Genomic DNA, 17,168 nt, shown 5'->3' with positions numbered 1-17,168 from the left:
AAAGGATGAGTAACATAAGAAGGCAAACCTATTAGAATTATACCCAGATTCTCAACAGGAATCTCTGAAAGACAGAAAGTCCTGGGCTGATGTCTTACAGACTCTAAGAGACTATAGATGCCAGTCCAGACTACTACAGTCAACAAAAATTTCATTCACATTTGATAGTGGAAACACGATTCTTCATTAAAAAATCAAATTTAAAGAATATCTACACATAAAGCCACTCTACAGAGGTACTAGAAGCAAAACTCCAACCAAAAAAAGTCAATTACACTCACAAAAACATAGATGATAGATAATCTCAGAATATCAAAATCCAAAGTTGGGAAGCATACACACAAAGAAATCACTATTTCCACCAATAACAGGAGTTAACAATCACTAGTTATTAACATCTGATATCAATGGACTCAATTTGCCTATAAAAAGAAACAGGCTAACTGAATGGATATCTAAACATGATCCATCCTTCTAATGTGTACAAGAAACCTTAACTTTAAAGACAGACATTACCTCAGAGTAAAGGTTTTGGAAAAACTTTTTCAATCTAATGGGTATAAGAAACAAACTGGTGTTACTCTCCTAAAATCTAGCAAAATAGCCTTCAAAGCAGAGTTAATCAAAAGGTATAGAGAAGCACATTTCATAATCCTCAAAGAAAAAAAATCCATCAAGATAAAGTCTCAATTTTGAACATTTATGCCTCAAATCCAAGAGGATCCACATTTATAAATCCTCTACCAGATATCCTAGAACCTATAATTTTTCTGATATCAAAAGTCATTGTTTCACTCAGATAGGTTTGTCAGTTAAGCATTTTAAAGACAAGGTAGTTGGGACCTTCGAAAGACCAATAGCTATTGTGTCCTGCTTACCTGGAGAATCAGTGACTGGTTTAGATAATACCTTTTAATATTTTTCTCAGACGAATCCTTTATGTCATAGTTTGTTTCTAAGATTGGAGGAATGCTAATTTTGCTTTCCATTGATACAACAAATCATGTCCCCATAAATTCATGACTTTATTAGTCACATATGACATTGCTTTTCCTATTTGTCCTTATGGCTCTACATATTCCACCAATAATGCACATTGTTTTACCTGAGAGAAAGTTCCAATTACTAGAAGGTGAATATTTACCTCCTGAAGGGGTCAGTTTTGGTGCCAGTATATTGGTGAAATTATTGTTCACCAAATATTTGCTCCTATGTCTACTAATCCTTCACTTTCAATGCCATTCATTTGTATTTTTAGTGTTGGTCTATGATCATGTAGAGAAGTTGCTAATGTTCTTGTTTTGTGGCCTGTCTTGAATTTTTTGTTTGACCTAATGAAGTTGTTAAATCCTTAATCACATGTAACTCAGTATTGATTTTAACAACAGACAATGAATCTTTTAATTGCTCTGTGAATTAGTTTTTATAAAGCTGTCAGGACATGATTCAATCAGATTTGACACCAGTTTCTGCAGGAGATACTTTATGGCGTTTTCTGATAGTAAGGTTTTACCCTGCCTGTCCCATGCTGCTTTGCATTTATTATTTCAGTGCTGGTGTTTGCCTTGCATTCTGCATACTCCAGAAAGTTGAGGCCTTTTATTTGGATTGCCTCTAGAAAAGGATTGCTTCTATGAATGCCTTGCCCATAGTCACTTTTCAAATGACCTTGCTTACCACACACAAATAGAACATTTGATGTTTTTATTTTTATTAAAACTTTTAGAAATTATTTCTTATATTAGAGTAGTGTCATAAACATGAGAGCCTACATCAGGTATAATTCAAATCCATTCATCTAGTCATGATGATCTTGCCATTAAAGTCATTTTTTATTCTGGATTATCATTTTCAAAAGTCAAATATTTGATTAATATTTGTCTGACTTCTGAAACTGGTACTATTTATTTACATCTGAAGTCATTCTTTGCAAAAGGTTTGTGAAGGCTTATCTTTAGTATTCTATAATTTCAGTAAATGACTCCAACAGCTTTTCTGTTTCTTCAAACTTGTCCCAAGAATTTGAATCTGTCAAATGACATAGCACCAAGGTGCGATCACCAAATTCAACTTGCCTTTGTGACTCAGTGTAATGACCTTCACCAAGAAACTGAACGTGGGAATTATTAATACTTCTAGCCATGTTTTAATGCTTTATGTAATTAGGCTTCCTCTTTCTATCATCCTAGCCATTGTAATTGAGAACCAGTTTCCAATACTGCTATTACTAAATCTTTCCAGTCTTGGGAGATAATTGTGCTCTCAGCTGCTAACGAAGTTTAGAACTGCTTCACTAAATCTCCTCAAATCTGATATTTCTACAACATTCTGTTTAACTTTTTCATAACCTTGTGGGTGCATATTGTCTTCTGGTCATTTTTACTTAGTATGGGGATAAACTAAATTGGCTTTCTAACAAACTTGGGTCACCCTTCTTCAGTTTCATCATGCAGTGAAGCAGTAATTTCTTGTCTATTTCCTCAATCTTTATCTGAGTACTTTTCTTTTTCTACTATTTACATAAGCTTATTTGATAAATACTAGTGTTAGTTTTCAATTTACAATGACAACGATTTGTAATCACAATAACAATTATAAACACAATAATCATTTAAAGAGATTTTTTGTTTTGTTTTTTATTTATCTTTAAAACAGTCTTTTCTCATTTTCTCATTTTACATATCAATCCCAGTTCCCTCTCCCTCCCTCCTCCTGGTCCTCCCACCTTCTATACAACCTACTCCCATTGACTCTTCAGAGAGAGTAAGGTTTCCCATGGGAAGTCAACAAAGTGTAACACATCATTTTGAGGCAGGACCAAGGCCTTCCTCCATATATCTTGGCTCAGCAAGGTATCTTTGCAAAGAGAATGGACTCCAAAAAGCCACTTCAGGCACTAAGGAAAAATCTTTGTCCCACTTCCAGGGGCCCCACAGAGTGCCCCATCCATACAACTTTCTCCCTCTACCAGAGGGCCTTGTTTGTACCTATGTAGGTTCCCCCACTGTGAGTCTGGAGTCAGTGAGATTCCACTAGTTCATAACAACTGCATCTGTGGGTATCCCCATCATGGTACTGATGCCCTTGCTCACATTGTTGCTCCTTCCCCTCTTCGAATGAATTCTGGGAGTTCAGCCTAGAGCTAACTGTGTATCTCTGCATCTGCTTCCATCACTTGCTGACGTTTCTATGATGACAATTAAGGTAGTTATCAATCTGGTTATAGGGAAAGGCAAGTTTAGGTGCCCTCTCCATTATTGCTTAGGGTCTTAGCTGGAGTCAACCTTGTGGATTCCTGAAAATTTCATTAGTGTCAGGTTTCTTGCTAGCCCCATAATGGCAGCCTCAATCAAGATATCTCTTTCTTTGCTCTTCCTCTCTGTTCTTCCTCCTTCTCTGCCATTCCATTCCCTCATGTTCTCCTCCCTCTATCCCTACTCCCCTCCATCTCATCTTCTTACCTGCCTTCTTTCACCACCCCCACATGGTCCCAATTTTCTCAGGAGTTCTTTAGTATTTACCTATACAAGAAGGGCCCATTATGTTCCCCTTGTTACCTAGCTTTTGTGGGGTAATGGATTCTAGGCTGGTTTATACTTTACTTTATGTCTCATAGCCTCCTGAAAGTAGAAAAGTTTCTGCAAGGCAAAGGACATAGTCAATAAGACAAAATGACAGCTAAATTATTGTGAAAATATCTTCTCTAACCCCTCATCATATAGAGGACTAATCTCAAAAATATATAAAGAACTCAAGAAACTAGATATCAAAATACCAAATAATCCAATTAAAATGGGGTAGATATCTAAACAGAGAACTCTCAACAGAAGAATCTCAAATGGCTGAAAGACACTTAAGAAGGAATTTTTCAACATCTTTAGCAATTAGGAAAATGCAAATCAAAACGGCTGTGAGATGCCATCATATACCAGTCACAATGGCTAAAATCTAAAGCACTAACCATAATTTATGCTGTAAAGGATGCAGAGTAGGGGGAATCTTTCCTCCATTGTTGGTCAGAACACAAACTTGCACAGTCACTTTGCTAATAAATATGGTGGTGTTGGTGGAAGCTGTTTGTTTGTTCCCAAACTCTCAGACTCAAAATATTCACAAAGAAACTTGTTGGAGGAGGCCTGACACACCCTTTACATCAGCATAAATAGTATAAGAGGCCCTTCTCCAGTGGTCAGGTAACTTAAAGGTTACTGGTGGTAGGAGTTCTTACAGCACCTCCCTGTTATGTTTAAACACAAGAGTGCTAAGCCTAATACAATGTTATATACAATAAAAACAAATATATCAAGCAAGAAACATGTGATAAATATTTCAATAATTATTCTATCCTAATGGGTTTAAGTCTTGTATAATAAAAAAAATTGTTCAAGTCAGAAGAGGAAAGTAACTACAACTATCTAGTCTTCAACCCCGTCGAAGACAAAAGGGAAATTATATTACTTGAGTAAGCAAGATGTGCAATTAAGCAATTTCCAAAAGTGTACAACAGATGACAGAGACAACTGGCTACCTGGGCAATCACCCAAAGTCTCATTTGGAACATTGGAACAACCAACTTTGGCTAAGGCCTAGAGTAACTCAGACCATTTTCAGAGACAAGATATTTTTTAAAGCCATCTTACCCTGTCTTGGCAAGATTTGACAGTCTTTTTTCTTGTATTCTGCTTGTACTGTCTGGATATTGTGCATTTTTTGTCAGTGGTTGGTGCATGGGTCATTCCTTGCTCAAAGGGCAGTTTTGTCAAGAAAACAAGCTTCAAGTGAAGTGCCTTCAGTGCTCAACATTCTCTCAGGAATAGATTGGTGCTGCCAGGAGCAAGCATGTTTCACTTCAACAGAACCCTAAGTTATTTAAATGCCATATTCTATAGCACTTTGAAGTGGCTGAACATTACCTATCTATGTAGAAAATAATGTCTATGTATCTAAAGAACCTGATTAGTCTAACTATAAGTATAAAAAACATAGATAATTATATGATCTATAATTAGTGATAATTAATGATCTATAATTCTTAATACCTATATAACTTAAAGACTAAGATTTCATATTAGAATAATTTATAATAAATAGCTGTGAAACAAATGAGGACAATGACCTCGAAATGTAAACAATGTGTAAGTATCTTTATCAGAGATAGAAATGTACATTGCCATATGATAAATATATCCTAAAAGTGTGACAATATACAAAAATGTTTTAATCAGGGGCAGAAGCATGCATTCAGACAATATGACAGAATAACTTTGCTTGGATATACAAATATTGTAGAAGAAGATAGGAATATATTCAATATAATTTAAGTTTGTATCAATATATAAGAATTTATACCAATATAAATTGCCTATAAATAATAACTCACATATATTCACTCTATTACTCACTATTATTATTAGTGTGAGAAAGCTCACACTATAAGGTTAAGTCTATCACTTTTTGGGATGATTGCTATTAATTTCTCTCAAGAAATTCACCACAAGCTCTTTGCCATGGTTCCTTTTCTTCCCATAACTTTTTTATTTCATCAGTAGCAAAACACACTATGATCTCTGCTGGGTCTATACCTGCTAATTGACAAAGTCTCAATTTAGCTTTTATAAATAATTCAGGACTTTTTCCACATAAGTTTTTAATTTTTTATTTGGTATATGTGTGTAACAAGATCCATTCTAAGATAATATCATCCCTCTGTATTAAAATTCCTGTAGGAGAAATTCTGGAAGGCAATATGGCTAAAATACAATTAAGATCTGGATTCATTCTATCCACATGTACCTTCTGCAATTTCTCCTCAACAATTGCCAATTCCTTTTCTGCTTCAGATGTTAATTCTCTGGGTCTATTTAAGTCTTTGTCACCATCTAAGGTTTTGTTTAAATGAATTATTAGAGTAGGTGTTACTCCAACAGCTGGTCATAGACTGGAAATGTCTTCTAACAATATTTGAAAGTCATTAAGACAAGATCTCCTGAGTAAATTGGGAGCACGGGGACCTTGTGGAAGGGTTGGAGGAGGGAGGGGAGAGGCAGGGAGGGCAGCAGAGAAAAATATAGAGCTCAATAAAAATCAATATAAAATCGTCTACAATTGATCTCTCCTGATTTTTACCTCTTGTGTTTTAATTTTCTGTAAAATTATTCTATAACCTAGGTAATTAACAGAATCTCTTCTCTGTATTTTTTTCAGGAGCAATTTGTAATTCCCATTTTGGCAATGGTTTCTTTACTTCTTAAAACATTCTTTCTAAAGTATCTAGGTTTCCATTACATGGAAAATTATAAACTTAGGAAATTGTTCACATATTATTTCCAATGGCTGACTTACAAAGTATTGCACAGAGTAGGATTATTGAACGTTCCCTGTCGGTGGATGGTTCATTGATATCTCCTAATAGGCTGGGAATTATCATAAGTAGGCACTGTAAATGCAAATTTTTCTCTATCCTTTTCTTGTCAATGTATAGTGAAGAAACACTCTTTCAAATCAATAGCTATAAGAAGCCATCCTTTTGACAATAAAGAAGGCAGAGGAATTCCAGATTGTAGAGGGCCCATAGATTGAATTATCTTGTTGACAGCTCTTAGACCTGTCACTATTCTCCATTTGCCAGTTTTTTTTAACAACAAATACAGGAAAATTCCAAGGGCTGATTGTTTCTTCAATATGGCGAGCATATAGTTGATCTTGTACTAGCCATTCTAAAACCTGCAGCTTTTCTTCAGTTAAAGGTCATGGTTTAACCCATATCAGTTTCTCAGTTAACCATTTTAAAGTTAGGGCTGCTGGTACTTCTAAAGGTTTACTAGTTGCTTAGTGTTCTTGTACAGTCTGAATGGCTGGTGACCTTTGTGTATAGTACCTTATAATATATATATATATATATACTTATATATACTTAAAATATATATACTTATATATACTTATAATATATATACTTATTATATATATTATTATATTTATATATTATATATATTATTATATAATATATTTTATATATTATAATATATTATATTAATATATAATAATACTTATTATATATTATATATATATAATTATATATATACACTTCCCAGAAGTATGAGTTTCTGGAACTGCTGGAATGTTAATCTGGGTATTCCATTGTTGCAACAGTTCATGACCCCATAAATTTACTGTGATATTATCCACACATAGCCTCAGTTTCTCAGATACAGAAGTAATTAGATGCTACTGGCGATGTTGAATTCTGTCCTTGTTCCTTCTTTTTCTGTTCTTTAACTCCAATACTTTCCTCAATTATTTCAAATTTTTTAAATATTGTCTTTTGTAAAGCCTGAATCTCTTGGTCTGTATATATTTCTAGTGGCTTTATTGAGGCACCTAGCCTCTGGTCCTCTTTCTGCACATGTGATTCCGAGGTCTTAAGTTTCTCCTTTAAAGATAACACCTCATCCTTGAACATTACTTAGATAGTGTACAGATTGCCATCCTGGAGAGATACTCTATCTGCTAATTTATCATAACTTTTTAACAAATTTTGATTGTCAAATTCAACAGTATGAATTATTTCAGATAATTTCTCAGTACCCTTAGACATGGATTCAATGCTGTCTGTCAAATTAATGCTAACTTTTTAAATGATATTATTTTTTTTCAGGTAACTTCTGAATTTTGATGGTATTAATCTTTTCAGCTAGCTGTTCATTATTATTCTGTAAAGACTGTATCATTTCTAAAAGTGCCTCATTCTTTCTTAAGGATATAATATGAAGAAAAAAACCGAGTCCCAATATCCAATAAATGGATGTACCACCTTAACCATATAAGCCTTGCAGAATACAATCCATAATATTAGCAAAAAAGTAACCAAATGTTTCAATGTTAATGTAGTCTGCCATATTGATTTATTAATTGCTGGTTATGAGATCTGGTAAATTGTTTTAGGTGTAATAATCTTTTTTGTCCAGTGGGTGTCATGGTTGCAGAGTTGTGACTAGCAGCGATGCAACCAGTGGCAACATGAACAGTCCTGAGCTGATTTAGTCTCCTGCCTTGGTACTTGTTAAATACTGAGACATATGCTTTGCTTGACAAATTAAAGCAATTAAATAAATTTCATACATGGAACAGAATCCCAGAATTCACAGACAGGGAGCACAAACTGTAAGTTACACAAGAGATGCCACTCAGCAAGGAATGTGGCAGTGGGGGAGGAGATGTTCATGGGCTTGGGAAATTTCCAAGTCGCTGCATGAAGTTAGCTCTGCTGTGGCAGGGGTTTTTTAAAAAAGTGCTTGGGTAAGAGCAAACCAAGGGAGCAGGGATGAGAGACTGTCTGGGCTGTGAATTGGTTAGGCCTTTAGACTGTCCACCCACTACATGTGGAGTCCAAATCCAATTGCAATACTGTTTGCCAATTGCTTAAACACATTTCTATCTAGAGAGCAAGGGAAAGTGAGAGAATAGGAAATAAATAGTTGCCACGAGACAGATTATTTAGCGAGGTCAAGAAGCCACTTCTAAGAGCGCTCTTCATTTCTGCTCAACATTGCTGAACTGTCTTTAGATTCCTCACACAAAGGACAGTTCTGGATCTTCTATAACCTTATAGGGACAGAGATAACTTACATACCATGTGTTTACGTTAGTGTAGTGTTTGTGACAAATATCATGGAGGAGCCAGGTATTGTACACTGAGAGTTGTCAGGTCACACCACAGACAGTCCCTACACTCTTTGTCCTAGAGGAGCTGCAGGAGATGTGGCCTGACTAAGGATGTGGGAATCTGGGCTACAGTTGCAAACCTGTGTCCTAACACAAAGTTGTAGAGACTGTGGCTTGACATTGGATAAGAACTCAGAGTATAGCTGGGCTTTTCTGAGATAGGTGCTTAAGAGGGTACTTGGGGTTTGTTCTTTATCACAAAGGGAGAGGGTAGAGAGGGACAAGTGTTCAGCAATAAGAAGCCTTAAGGGTTGGGGAAAGCAGATAATTTTCTATTCAAATTTTATTATCATTGGCCATTATTGTCTAAAGACTGTTGTTCCCAACAATGGCAGTGTACACCCTCTAAATAAAAATCAGAGAAGGGTAGTCCAGTCTGTAAAAGCACATCCTGCCAAGAGTGTCATGCCAGTTTCAATTCCTAGATCCAAATTGGTAGAAGGAGAAAATCAATTTCCTCATGTCATCTAACCTAAATAAAAGTGCAATAGCATTTTCTCATCTATACACTGATATATACATAAATAAACACACATGTCCTCTTTATCTCTCATACACATATCTAAAAATACATGAGTAACTGTAAGTTAGAAATAAACTGTGGCATTATTTTATTTTGTTATCTACCAACATGAGATTCCTTCAAATCAGTGTCCTTGTAATATCATTCATCATTGATTGATTGATTGATTCATTCATTCATTCACAGGTGTCTGAGCCATTTCCAGGTACTGGAATATTCCAAAGCAGAAAGGGCACTCTGTCATCCCAAAGCCCTAACTGCAGTGGGTCAGAAGGCAGGCAGGTGTTTAGAAGGTGAATTCAGGAGCTGACTAGAACCACAAGGAGAGAAAAGAAGAGAATGAGAAAGGGAGGTTGAAGATATGACATTCTGCTCTTCCAGAGAACCTGAGTCTAGTTCTCAGAATCTATGTGAAGAGGCTTCCCAAGGTTACCTAACTCCAGCTCCATGGGGACTATGCACAACCTCTCTGTATCCACTAATCACCCGGGCATTTTTTTCTGAGACTCAGCATGGAAAGCTCTGCTACTCCAATGCCCAGGCCCTTAGCCAACTGTTCTGATGGACTTATGACACTTTACAGGAAAATCAGGAAGTCCTAGCGGAGGGACAAAGGTCATAAGTCCGCCTGGTGACTGCATGTCTTCAGGAATTAAGTCTAGCCAAATATGTCCTGTAGGCAAGTAGCAACAGATGATGCTGATCTGGAGAGCTGTCCTGCCCCACTGTCGGGCCTGTGTTCATACCTGAGGTCACTCATACCTTGGCAACATTCATAAGCAATGTGTGCTATCACTGGAAAAGAGACACAGAAACCACAGTGTATACATCTGTCTCACAGGCCTTGGATGACAGACAGGATGTCTGTGTACAAGCACATATCTGGTGTCTTCCTCCTGAGGTCTTCTCAGGTGTATGTGAGCAGAAGTAGCTGTTTCACAGATGCTAATACTGACTCTTGGCAGCTTCTGGAGATGTCTTCCCTATGAAGTGAAAACAAATGGAGAGTTAGATTTTATTCTAGAACTAAACTACCCACTGGTGCAGGATTTCTTCAAATTCCAGGACTTCACAGCTCACATACTGGACATTTAATTTCTCTCATGCCATGCTCATTACTCCAGAAAGGCAAAGAATATGGCTTTGCGTTGACCCTTCCAATAGATCATGCATCTGACACAGGCATCTGTTTGGTCAGGCAGTCACTGATTTCAAACACAATAATAGTTGTCTCTTATCATAACTTATTGTATTCTTTAGAGTAACTAATGTTTTCAGAAATTGGCCTTAAATCCTGGGTACTAGTAACAGTGGTGTCATATAGAGAAAGTTAGAGCCCTAAATTTTTAATCCAGATCTGCCTAAAACACCTGTCCCCTCCAGTCACAGTTATAGTCAGATCTGTCTCTGAAAACATTCATCTGGGAGTGTTGGAGAGATGGCTCAGTGGTTTAGAACTCTAATTGCTCTTGTAGAGTTTTTCAGAACACCTATGACATCTCATAACCCCATTTCTAGGTTATCCAATGCTCTCTTCTGGCTTCTGGGAGCATTGGACATATATATATATATATATATATATATATATATATATATATATATATATATATATATATCTGTGGGCATCTGTGCTCCACAGATATATACAGTAAAAATAACTATACACCTGAAATGTAAGAAATTGAGAAAGAAGAAAAGAAAGAAAACAACAACCAGCATTCCAGAAAATATCTTGCTACAATTTTTAACTGTGGAAAACAGAGCATTACAAGCCAAGACAATGATTCTGTTTCAAGTTCCCTTTTAACCCATAGTCTTCCCTCTCATAGATCATTCTGTGATTCATCCTTTGAATTCTGGGATCCATGCCTCACCTAAGTCAATATCAACACCTCAGAAGACTGGTCCATGTTATGATTCAGTCTGTTTATTTAGCTGAATAGCAGGTATACTCATGATCATGTGCGATTTCTGTACACAAAAGTGCTGAGGACTATTTGTGAGGGAAAGCTAATTAAGAAGTCTTATTATATCCCATCTGTAGGACTTCTTTAAACATTAATACCTTGGAGGTCACTGGCCCAGGCCCAGAAGTAGATATCAGTACAGCAGGAGGGACACAACACTCCTTGGTGCAAGGTAAGCAGTGAATTAGTGAGGTCCAAAAGAGACAACAGACATCTGATTCCAGATCCTAAGTGTATCATCAAGCTCTGCAGCTCAGATCACAAATAACAAAGAATGTTTCTTCCACACAGCAGAGAAGACCCACAATAACAGGAGTACTAAGGTCCACCAGCATATAACTGTGAGTCATCTTCTGCCTTGTCTTCTAAGGACAAGTATCGGGGGTAGATGTAAGAAAGACCAACACTGGTTGAAAGAGGCCTTTGCAAAGGTCATAAGTCCCACAGAGTACCATCTTCTTTCTGTTATCTGCACAACTCTGCTCCCACGGCAACTATTGCAAACAACAATTCATGGAGGTTGAGAACAGTAGTCTTAGAAAATGCATGTGAGTGTCAGAATATAACCTATATGTGGGTGGTAAATTGTCAAAGTCTCTCACAAGGTAACAGGCTGAAACTCTCAGAGGGAAACTGTACTCTCACGTATTCAATGTCATAAATAACACAGTACTCTTTGAGTGTATAATCTGGAAATGATTGACTGCCACCTGAGGAGACCCATTCAGCCTGAATATTACTTATGCATAATATTCTGTTTTCTTCTTACCATAACTGGCTACATACAGAGAGCTAGTGCTTGGAAGATTGGTGACTCTTGGATAGTAACACCGAGTCACCACACAGATACCTAGGTTGGCCAGGGAATCCTGCTTAAGCCCAAGCAGCTATGCCCATCACTGAGCTAGACTGAGCTGGAGGGACTTTCCCTTCCTTGACTGGCTCATGGAGATGGACATAGAGGACATCTCAGATTCAGGTTCAGTACACACATGAGAGTCAAGTGGGTTTTTTTGTGTGTTGGGCTAGTGATAGATCAAGGGTTTATGTATGCTGCATGAATCCTCTTCTAGTAATCTGCACCTGAGCTCTAATTGGGAACTACTCAACATAGGGAGTAAAACAGATCGATACTAGAACCTTGTATACACAAGGGTTTTCCTGTTTCTTTGCAGGTATCACATGTAGCTTTATTTGGTTTGCTCCATATTGTTCAGATGATCTGATAATATTCCTTTCAGCTAATCATTTGTTTATAAAGTCAAACCTAAACTTTTTCTGCATGTTGTGTCTCACCTACCATTACAGTACTCTTGGCTTGTCAATGGAGAGCCCTAGATAGCCTATTAAGAACTCTTTATCCCCAACATCATTAATAATACTTGTAGCTTCTTTATCTCCCTTGCCTAGAACTCTGTCATTGGCATATATAGGCCTAAAGTGAAAAAAAATTACAAGGCTTGGGACATGGATTCCTGAAATGACACCATCGAGTTTTGAGTAAAGCCTTGATTTCATGGATAGATATAGAAATTAATTCCCAGCTTTTGTTATGGTCACAAAAAAAATCCTATCATCTTGTGAGAATTGATCTACAATTCTTCCTCCTCTACTTGAATCTATGATTTCTCTTGGTTCCCTCAGACTGGTATTGGAATGTAAATTGGAGGGTTCTCCCAAGAGGGAGAACCTTCTCAGGCAGAGTTTACTTATGGTTAACTAGATTTTTATTTCTGTAACTAACTCATGCAATCTTGTTACCCCCATTTTCTCTCATGATCTCTGTAACCCAGAAAGAACACCCAGAACTTTGATCTGTGCTCATGTTCCTTTCCCCCAAATGCTCCTGAATTCTGCCTTGTCTCATGTGGTAATTGGTTCTGCTTTGATTCCAGTGGGGCCAAAAGAGACAGAAAATTCATGTGCTTGGTAGTAATGTCCTGTTTCAGGATGAAACTTATGTTTTATTGATGTTCTTTCCTTAACTCTCCCCAATGTCTGTTGTAGGCTTCTCAGTGTCCCTGAGATCAGTATCTAAGAAGTGGGAAAAGTAACACTCAGGATGTCCTTGAGCTGTGTTCTGGCTCTGATTGGACACAAACAACTGTGATGACCATGTCAAACAAAGATGGCCATTCATTTGAAGAATGCAGAACTTTTTGTGGAATCTCCCCATGGAGGAGGGGGACTTAACAGTTTGAAACAGTATCCTAGTTAGAATTAATTATCATGCTGAGACTGTCCAAAATCACCTTAGAAGAAATAAAGTCTTGAGGCACAGACTATTTAGAAGAACAGATGAATTACCTATGAGCCAACTGAAATACACCACTTACTAGATTCTGTTTCCAAAGACCTGTCCCATGGAGTATGCACTCCCATATTATCAACTGCACTGCTATTGGGCCCTGTTTATATTCTGGCTGACTTCTGTTGTTTAGGAACAGGACACATCAATCACAAGAAGAACAGAAGGGGGAGCAGGAGGAAGAGGAAGAAAAGGAAGAAGAAAAAGTGAAGACCACACTAGGAAGAAGAATAGAGACACCCTGCCGCACCAAAATTAATCAATTAAGATAGAGAAGGCCATTTCATATTCATCAGAGTGAAAGACCCCCGTCTGGCTGTTTAGCTGCTGTAACGCCATTATAAGCAAGTCTTGAACCAAACACTGGGGGCTCATAACAAGGTCTTGGGGCTCATAACAAAGGCACAGACGTTATTGTCAAGTCTTTATAACAGGATGCCTGTGGTTTGACACCAAGAGTTATGCCACTCACATGAACAAGATTAAGGGGGAGGAATGGAAAGTCCCCAACTGTCAGGCACCTAGCAGAACACTGACAGCTGTCTTAGACATGACCTCATGGCCTCATTAAAATTGACCTATGAGACCCCTGTAACTATGCATTCGCTTTTGTATGCTCGCTTCTGCCTGCCCCTTCCCTATATAATCTGCCCCACAACCCAGCCTGGGGTGCTCAGTTCTCCAGGTGACTGCAGCACCCATAGGCCCTATGTGAGCAATAAAAAAAAATTGCCTCTTGCTTTTGCATCCATTGGCTCGGACTCGGTTCTTGTGCAAGGGTCTCCATATGGTTAAGACCCTTAATGTGGTCTTTCAAGAGAATAAACCCATCAAGATAATCTCTCAATTTCTAACATTTATGCACCCAATACAAAAGCATCCACATTTATAAAAGTAACAGTACTAAAGATTAGATCACAAACTGAACCCCATGTACTACTAGTGGGAGTCTTCATGACTCCACTCTCTCCAATGGACATGTAGTCCAGACAGAAAATAAATAGAGAAACAAAGGAACTAACAGACATTATGACTACAATGGACTTAACAGCTATCCACAGAACACTGCACCCAAACACAAAAGAATATATTTTTTTTCTCAGAACCTCATGGAATATTATCCAAAACTGGTCATATACTTGGTCACCAAAGCAAGTCTCAAAAGACACAAGAAAATTGAAATAATCTCCTGTTTTTTGTCAGATCATTATGGATTAAAGCTGAATTTCAACAACAACAGAAACAACAGAAAGTCAATAAACTAATTGAAACTGAACAACTCTCCATGAGATTACCACTGAGTCAAGGAAAAAATAAGAAAGAAGTTAAAGAATTTAGAGAATTCAATAAAATTGGGTGCAGAACATATCCAAAGCTTTGGGACACAAAGTGGTATTAGGAGGAAAGTTCATTGCACTAAATGTTTTCATAAAGAAATTAATGGGATATCATCCTAGTGACATAAAAGTACACCTGAAAGCTCTAGAATGAAAAGAAGCAAACACTCAAGATGAGTACATGACAGTATGAAATAATCAAACTGAGGGATAAATCAATAAAATAGAAGCAAAGAAAAAAGTATAAACAATATAAAGAATCAGTGAAACTTAGAAGGACTATGTAGGACTATTAACTAACTCTCAAGCCACATATCTGTGTGCATGCCACCATGATCTCCACCGTGATGATAATGGATTGAATCCCTGAAACTGTAAGTGAGGTACCCCAATTAAATATATTCCTTTATAAGAGCAGCCTTAATCATGGTTTCTCTTTACAGCAATAGAAACCCTAAGATACCAAGCAAGTGAAAGACCTTTATAACAAGAACTCCAAATATTTGAAAGAAGAAATTGGGGAAGATATTAGAAAATGAAAATATCTCCTATGCTCTTGGGTACATAGGATTAATATAGTAAACATGTACATCTTACCAAAAGCAATCTACAGGTTCCATGCAATTCCCATCAAAATTCTAACACAATTCATCACAGACTTCAAAAGAATAACACTCAACATCACATGGAAAAACAAAACAACAACAAAAAAACAGGATAACTAAAGGAATACTTTATAATAAAGGAACTTCTGGAGCTATCACCTTACCTGATTTCAAGATCTACTATAGAACCATAGTAAAAAATAAGCTGTATCATCTTCTCATAAAATCAGACTGGTGGATCAACGGAAATGGTGAAGTGGGCAGAAGGACTGAGAGGAGAGGAGGGAGGGGATAGTGTGGTCAAGATGCAAGAATAAATGAATAAACAAACAGAAGAAATAACATCAATGAAAAAGAGAACAGAGTCTCAATCAACCTAGTCAGGTAAGGCTGTGCATTTTTGTGAATGATTGTCTTAATTGATACATGAGGACCCAAACCACTATGGGCAGCATCATTTCTAAGCAGATGGTCTTTGGTTATATAAGAAAGCTAGCTAAGTGTGAACCAGTGTGCGAGCCTGCAAATGAGCCATTAAGCAACATGCTTTCTCCCGTCACTTTCCTTCAGTGTTGCCATATAACCCAGTCCCAGAAGGGAAATGGACTGTACTCTTTCTCCTAAACTTCCCCTTTTCAGGGTGTTTTTTTATCACACCAAGAGAAATAAACATGAAACAATGTAGTGGAAAGATACTTCTATTTGAAACAATGTGAGTTGTACTCAAAAGCAAACCCCCTCTGCACCCTCTGTACAAAGAGAAGGTAGGATTTAGACAACAGTTATTGGGCAGAAAATGCATGTGAAATATCCTATATTAGTGTCTCTCTTTCTCTCTCTCTTTCTCTCTCTCTCTCTCTCTCTCTCTCTCTCTCTCTCTCTCTCTCTCTCTCTCTCTCTCTCTCTCTCTCTTTCTTTCCCCCAGACAGAATATCTCTGTGTAATCCCAACTATCCTGGAACTTGCTCCATATACCATGCTGGCCTAGATCTAAGAGATTCAACTTTCTCTGCCTCATGAAAGCTCTGCATTAAAGGCATTTACCACCATGTCCAGCTGTTTCCTGCCCTTTAATATCGATAAATATCCTAATAATTTTCTCTGAAATTTCCTGAGCACAAAGCTCTTTTAGAGAATGCTCTTCCTCTGGATTCACACTACTTCCAACTTCAGTGTGGGCCTTCCCAGAACAAATATGGATCCCTGTCTATACTCTTCCTACAGTACAAGGAATTATGAATGCTAAAGGGCCCAGTAATCAGAATGACAGGCACTGCAACCCACCTGTGTTGAATACATCAGTGAGGTTCACAGTTGGCTTCTTGACCAGGTTTGCTGTAACCCTAGACATGGGACTGCAGTTCTCCCAGTGATCTTCATGGAGTGATAAAAATGTAATATTCTCAATATTCCAAAAGTGGTTCCCCTGAGTATACTGCTTTTCATTTCTGTCCCTACTAAACCCCGAATTCCTTCCATAGACCCTGCTCTGTCCTAAGAGCTTCTTCCTTGGACTGAGGACACCTTTATGCATGGGAACCATGAAGGTCACCTCTCTCCTCACCTCTCTCATAGGGGAAGATGAGATTATGACTCAGAATATAGAAGAGGACACTTGTATACCCAGTACATAATGTTAGAATGTAGCCTTGAAACTCTTCATAGGAATATGGAGCACACAATCCTTTCAAGAATGCACAAGTCACC

The sequence above is a fragment of the Myodes glareolus genome, chromosome 1 (assembly GCF_982192425.1).
Source record: "Myodes glareolus chromosome 1, mMyoGla1.1, whole genome shotgun sequence".
Taxonomy (NCBI): Eukaryota; Metazoa; Chordata; class Mammalia; order Rodentia; family Cricetidae; genus Myodes; species Myodes glareolus.
The sequence above is the reverse complement of the archived record's forward strand: the minus strand, read 5'-3'. Positions refer to the sequence as shown.